Raw genomic sequence first — 6,000 nt, forward strand, 5'->3', positions numbered from 1 at the left:
GTCCTGGAGTGGCCTAGCCAGTCTCCAGACCTTAATCCCATAGAAAATCTGTGGAGGGAGCTGAAGGTTCGAGTTGCCAAACATCAACCTCGAAACCTTAATGTCTTGGAGAGGATCTGCAAAGAGGAGTGGGACAAAATCCCTCCTGAGATGTGTGCAAACCTGGTGGCCAACTACAAGAAACATCTGACCTCTGTGATTGCCAACAAGGGTTTTGCCACCAAGTACTAAGTCGAAGGGGTCGAATACTTATTTCCCTCATTAACATGCAAATCAATTTATAACTTTTTTGAAATGCGTTTTTCTGGATTTTTTTGTTGTTATTCTGTCTCTCACTGTTAAAATACACCTACCATTAAAATTATAGACTGATCATTTCTTTGTCAGTGGGAAAACGTACAAAATCAGCAGGGGATCAAATACTTTTTTCTCTCACTGTATATACAGTGCATTAATCTATTCACTCGAGAGGAAGTTCATGGAAGGGCAGAAAATATAGCATTGATTATATCAATGCTGCATGCTGTGTAGTTAATCCAGGCATAATTACAAATAGTACAGATACAGTTAACAATTAAGGCAATTTAAAAAGCACAAATTAATTAAGATATAATAAATGTCAATAAGGCATTGTTAATGGCTGCTTCTTATATTTTAAGGTTCCATAATTGTTTATTAGGGTTGGAATGTGTGTATATTTGAGATGTTGTGTTTTTGATTACATTTCTCCTTTAATACATAGTTGTAGGCATGGGATGATGAATGTTATTCAGATGCAAGTTATTATTATTATTATTATTATTATTATTATTATTATTATTATTATTATTATTATTAATGTCTTAATAGTAAAAATAATAGTTGTAATCGTCATTGTCATAAATAAATCATCAATATAATTGCAGGGTTAGAACACATTCATATAACTATTAATCCTATTATTTGTAATTAACCATGCCTTGCTTTTTTTGTTTTAGAATTTGCATTATATCATCCATACAGTTAATGTGTAACAGTGTAAATCCTGCAGATGGATAGTGTTTTGGCTGCATATTTCTCTAGAAGAAGGCTGCAGTATGCTAATAAAGGATGGAAATGAAGTGATAAAATAAGGTCCATTTGTTTTGTGTTTGAACCATATTAAATAATTAACAGTTTTAAAATATCAAATGCAACTAGAATGAAAACCAATAAGGAAGGACTGAAAAACCTAAAATGTTATCCACTCGTAATTTTTCTTTTCAATAGATAGTAATATAAGAAAAACACCTGTGTCTAGTCTTGTGTATACTTCTTACTTTCACAGGGAACTGTTCTTGGCCCCATTATTTTTTTAGCCATTCATCAATACTGCCCTCCTAGTTTTCCCAAATCATTAGAAATATGTGCATGACATATCCCTGGCTCAGAGGAGTCTTGCACACTACTACAGCCAGCAGACCTTGGACTGTATAGACATCCATGTGAAGGACCACAAGATGCTGTTGAATGCCAAGAACTGCAAGGTTCTTCATATCACCCCTACAAGGCAGTGTCACACTTGGCCCTCTCTGACCAGTGATCAGAATATTCTTGAAATCTGTTATATGATTAAAATCCTTGGCCTCATAATCCAGAGTGATTTAAAATGGGACAAACAAGTAATATATATGGTCACCACAGTTAACAAGAAATTATTTTTATTCAGGAGACTGCAAAGGTTTGGGCTACGTGAGTCCAATAGTTTTTAATCTATTCTGCCTATGTACGTCCTGTTTTAGAATAGAACACTTTTAGAACAGTTTCAGTGTGGCATAGCTCTTTATCAGTTCAACAATCTGTACTTCTCGAGCGCCTGTAAAGACGAACCTGTAAAATCATCCTTGGCAGGATATAATTAGGTCCATAAATATTTGGACAGTGACACAGTCATCTTTTTGGGTCTGTACACCACCACAATGAATTTGAAAGGAAACAATCAATATGTGCTTTAAGTGTAGACTTTCATCTTTCATTTGAGTGTTTTGTGCCCCAGGTGGGACTTGTACTGTACATATATTTCATTTAAGGATATAGAAGGATTGTAACATGGAAGAGGTTACTTTAGCAGAGTTGGTAGTTCTTGGAAGCTGCCCCTTTTGCACATGGGTCTTTCTCAATGGATAGTGATTCTGTGTTGGGTGGGGAACATACTGGTTTATGCTCTGGACTAGGTTTAAAACCATTGCTTTACGTAACCAAGAGCACAGTTTCCCATGGGATATGAGACAAAGATTTCCATTCAAGCAAAGTAAAGTAGAATTGAAGTCTTGGACACTATTTAGGGATCCTGCTGGCTTTTGTCTGTACACTGCTGTGAATCCTGAGTCTGTTTCTTTGTCTTCCACTAAAGTCTCTCCTGAAAAGTAGATCCCAAGTCTGATTGAGGATGCTCTAATTGGATGAAGATGCTCTCCAATTAAAACAACTCTTGGAGAATAACCCTTTGGTATGTACCATGAATTTTGGTCATACAGCAGTAATTCAGCATAGGATTGATCTGAAAAGCTTTACAGCAATTATGCAACGACCATATTGAATGTCAGCCCATAAGCAACATGTGATTAAAGAATACATAGACATGTTAAATAAAGGGGTTATCGAACCATCTTTGTACCTAAGAAAGATGGTACACAGAGATTTTTTGTGGATTACAGAAAACTTAATGGGGAGAGTGAAGATGATGCCTATCCATTACCAGATTAGATTCTGGAATATTTTTCAGGAGCTTCTATTTTCCCAAAACTGGATTTAAATAATGGTTACTGGCAATTTGAAATGGACAAAGACAGTAAAGCCAAGACTTTTGTTTCTTCTTTTGGACTGTATCAATTTTTGTGTTATGCTTTTTGGGCTAAAAAACACCCCAGCGACTTTCCAGTGAGTAATGGAGAGGGTATTAGGACTGCACTGTGTGGCACCATTTGTTATGTGTATATAGATGACATTATCATCTATTCCCCAAATGTATAGCAGCATTTTCAAGAATTGCAAGCTGTTTTAAAGAAATTGGAAGATGCAGGTTTGATCTTAAACTTGAAGAAGTTTTGTAAAGAACAAATCAAGTTCCTGGGACACGTGGTAACCAGTGAAGCTGACCCTGAAATAATCATTGCAGTGAAACACTTTCCTGAACCCAAAAATGTTAAAGATGTGCAAAGATTTTTGGGAATGGTGGGCTGGTACCACCGTTTTGTGGCGTGGTCCCTACCATATTGTTAGTCAACTTGGATCTATCAACTACCAGGTGGTTAGGGAGGATAATGGAGAGGATTTAAAGACAGTTCATGTTGTTAATCTCAAGCCCTGCTATCCTTCAGCTAGCCACATTGAAGAGTTAGAAAGATAAAGACTTTGGAATATTTTTAATGCAGCAGATGATACTGATTAATTCCTAGGGTTTGCATGCTCCGGGGATGAATAAACTAGCTCTGGATGTGCCAGTCTTACCACGGGGGGTGGGGGGTGGGGTAGTGTCTCAATTACATCCAAAACCTTTCATAGGAGTTATGGGGTGGGTGTCGAGTGAAGAGGGCGAGGCAGAATGAGAGCGTTTGAATTCAAAGGACCAAACTCCCCGTCTACTGTCTACATTCTCCTCCTCACTCACCTCAGCCAAGAAATCTTACTTCCAATCACTCTTTGAATCCACTGTCAACAACACCCGCAAACTCTTCTCCATTTTCTCCTCCCTCCTTGCTCCCCCTCCCCCTCCCCCTCCTCCTCCCTCATCTCTCACTGCTAATGATTTTGTCTCCTTCTTCTCCTCCAAGATTGCAGACATCTGCAGGCTCTTCAACAGTCCCCCCTCCTCTCCCATCACACCCAAACCTCCCACCGCCCAAGCTTCCTTTTCTTCATTCTCACCTCTCTCGGACTCTGACGTTTCCGCTCTCCTCCTACATCACAAACCTATAATGTGTGCCCTGGACCCTTCTCACCTCTTCCAAGCAACTGCTCCTGATCTACTCCCCTTCATCCCTTGCCTCCTAAAGGGAGATGGCAGCCAATGATGCACTCCACTGACTTCACCACTGTCTGGAGGGCCTTGCGGTCAGCAGTGGAGCAGTTGCCGTACCAGGCAGTAATGCAGCCTGAGAAGATGCTCTCAATGGTGCACCTATAAATGTTTGTGAGAATTTTTGCAGATATGCCAAACTTCTTGAGTCTCCTCAGGAAGTATAGGCACTTTTGGGCAGTTTTTACCACCAAGTCTGCTTGCCTGGACCAGGTGAGGTCATCTTTGATGTACACATCGAGGAACTTGAAGTTGGAGACTCTCTCTACTTCAGCTCCATCGATGTGTATAGGGGCGTGATCACCCCTTCCTGAAATCCACAATCATCTCCTTAGTCTTGCAGACATTAAAAGAGAAGTCCAGGATCCAGTTGCAAAGGGAGATGTTAAGACCCAAGGTCCTGAGCTTGGAAATGAGCTTAGAGGGCAGAATAGTGTTTAATGCTGAGCTGTAATCCACGAACAGTATCCTCACGTATGTGTTACCCTTTTCCAGGTTAGAGAGGGCGGTGTGTACAGCCACGGATCTGTTGGGGCAGTATGCAAAATGAAGGGGGTCCAAGGTGTCAGGAAGGGTGAAGTAGATGTGGGTTCTGAGGTGCCGCTCGAAGCACTTCATGATGATGGAGGTCAGTGCTACAGCGCAGTAGTCATTGAGGCAGGTGATGGAAAGTTTCTTCGGTACAGGGACAATGGTGGTCTGCTTGATGCAGGTGGGGACTGCTGACTGAGTCAGGGAGAGTTTGAATATAGAGGTAAAAACCTCTGCTAGCTGGTTGGCGCACCCCCTGAGGACACAGCCTGGAATGCCATCTGGACCCAGTGACTTCTGAGGGTTCACTCTTTTAAAAGCTCTCCTCACGTCATGCCTAGGGACAGAGTGCAGATGTCCTGGTCCTCAGCAAGCCTCACTGAAGGAATTGTGTTGTTTGCCTCAAACCGTGCATAGAAGATGTTGAGCTCATCAGGGAGCAAGGCAGTGAGACGAGCATCACTGCTATTTCTCCCTTTATAGTCTGTGATGTGTCGCAGTCGACACCACATGTGTCTGGGGTCAGAGCTATGGTAGTTAACCTCTAACTTATCCCTGTAGTCTCTTTTTGCATAGTCTTCCGTAGGTCATATCTGGACCTCCTCAAAGCCTCCAGGTCCCCAGGACTGTGCTCTGAGCTTAGCACAGACATTACCATTAACCCAGGGCTTCTAGTTGGGGAAAGTCATTGACACTCTGAGATATATGCTGAGACAGAATCTATGTATTCATCAATGTCTCCATCAGCTGCAATGCAAAACATCTGCCAGTCTGTGGTCCCGAAGCAATCCTGGAGAGTGGTAATGGATTCCTCACTCTATCGCTGAACTGCCCGAAAAAACGGTTCTTCCTGTTTATTCGTTGTCTGTAGATTGGATGGAGAATAATGGTGATGTGATCTGCCTTACCAAATGCAGGGCGGGGGAGGGGTCTGTAGCTGTTCCGTATTTGTAAATAACAATGGTCAAGAGTCTGATCATGGGTAGAAAAGTTAATGTGCTGATGGTATTTCGGCAAAACTTTCCTCATATTAGCCCTATTGAAGTCGCCAACAACAATAAAAGCTGCCTCAGGGTAGGCGTCCTCTAGTCCATTAATTAATCCGTATAAGTCCTCTAGCGCTTTTATCCACCTACGGAGGTATGTATGCTGTGATAATAGCGGAGCTGAATTCCTGCAGAAGGTAGAGGGGCCGTACCATACAGTTATGAGCTCCAGGTGTTTAGTAAACAAATCGACGGCAGGACAAAGGAGTCGCAGCAACTGCTCCGGTAAGTTGAGAAAATGTCTGTATCCAATAATGCACAAACTTTCAAAAGTTCTTGACCATCATACTATATGAGCGAGAGTGCAGCATGTACAAAAATAAAAACAATACAAACAACAGTAAACAAAAAACTACGTAGTGAATGTGGAGCCATTGTCAGTGCAAC

Source organism: Amia ocellicauda, chromosome 7 (genome assembly GCF_036373705.1).
Source record: "Amia ocellicauda isolate fAmiCal2 chromosome 7, fAmiCal2.hap1, whole genome shotgun sequence".
Taxonomy (NCBI): Eukaryota; Metazoa; Chordata; class Actinopteri; order Amiiformes; family Amiidae; genus Amia; species Amia ocellicauda.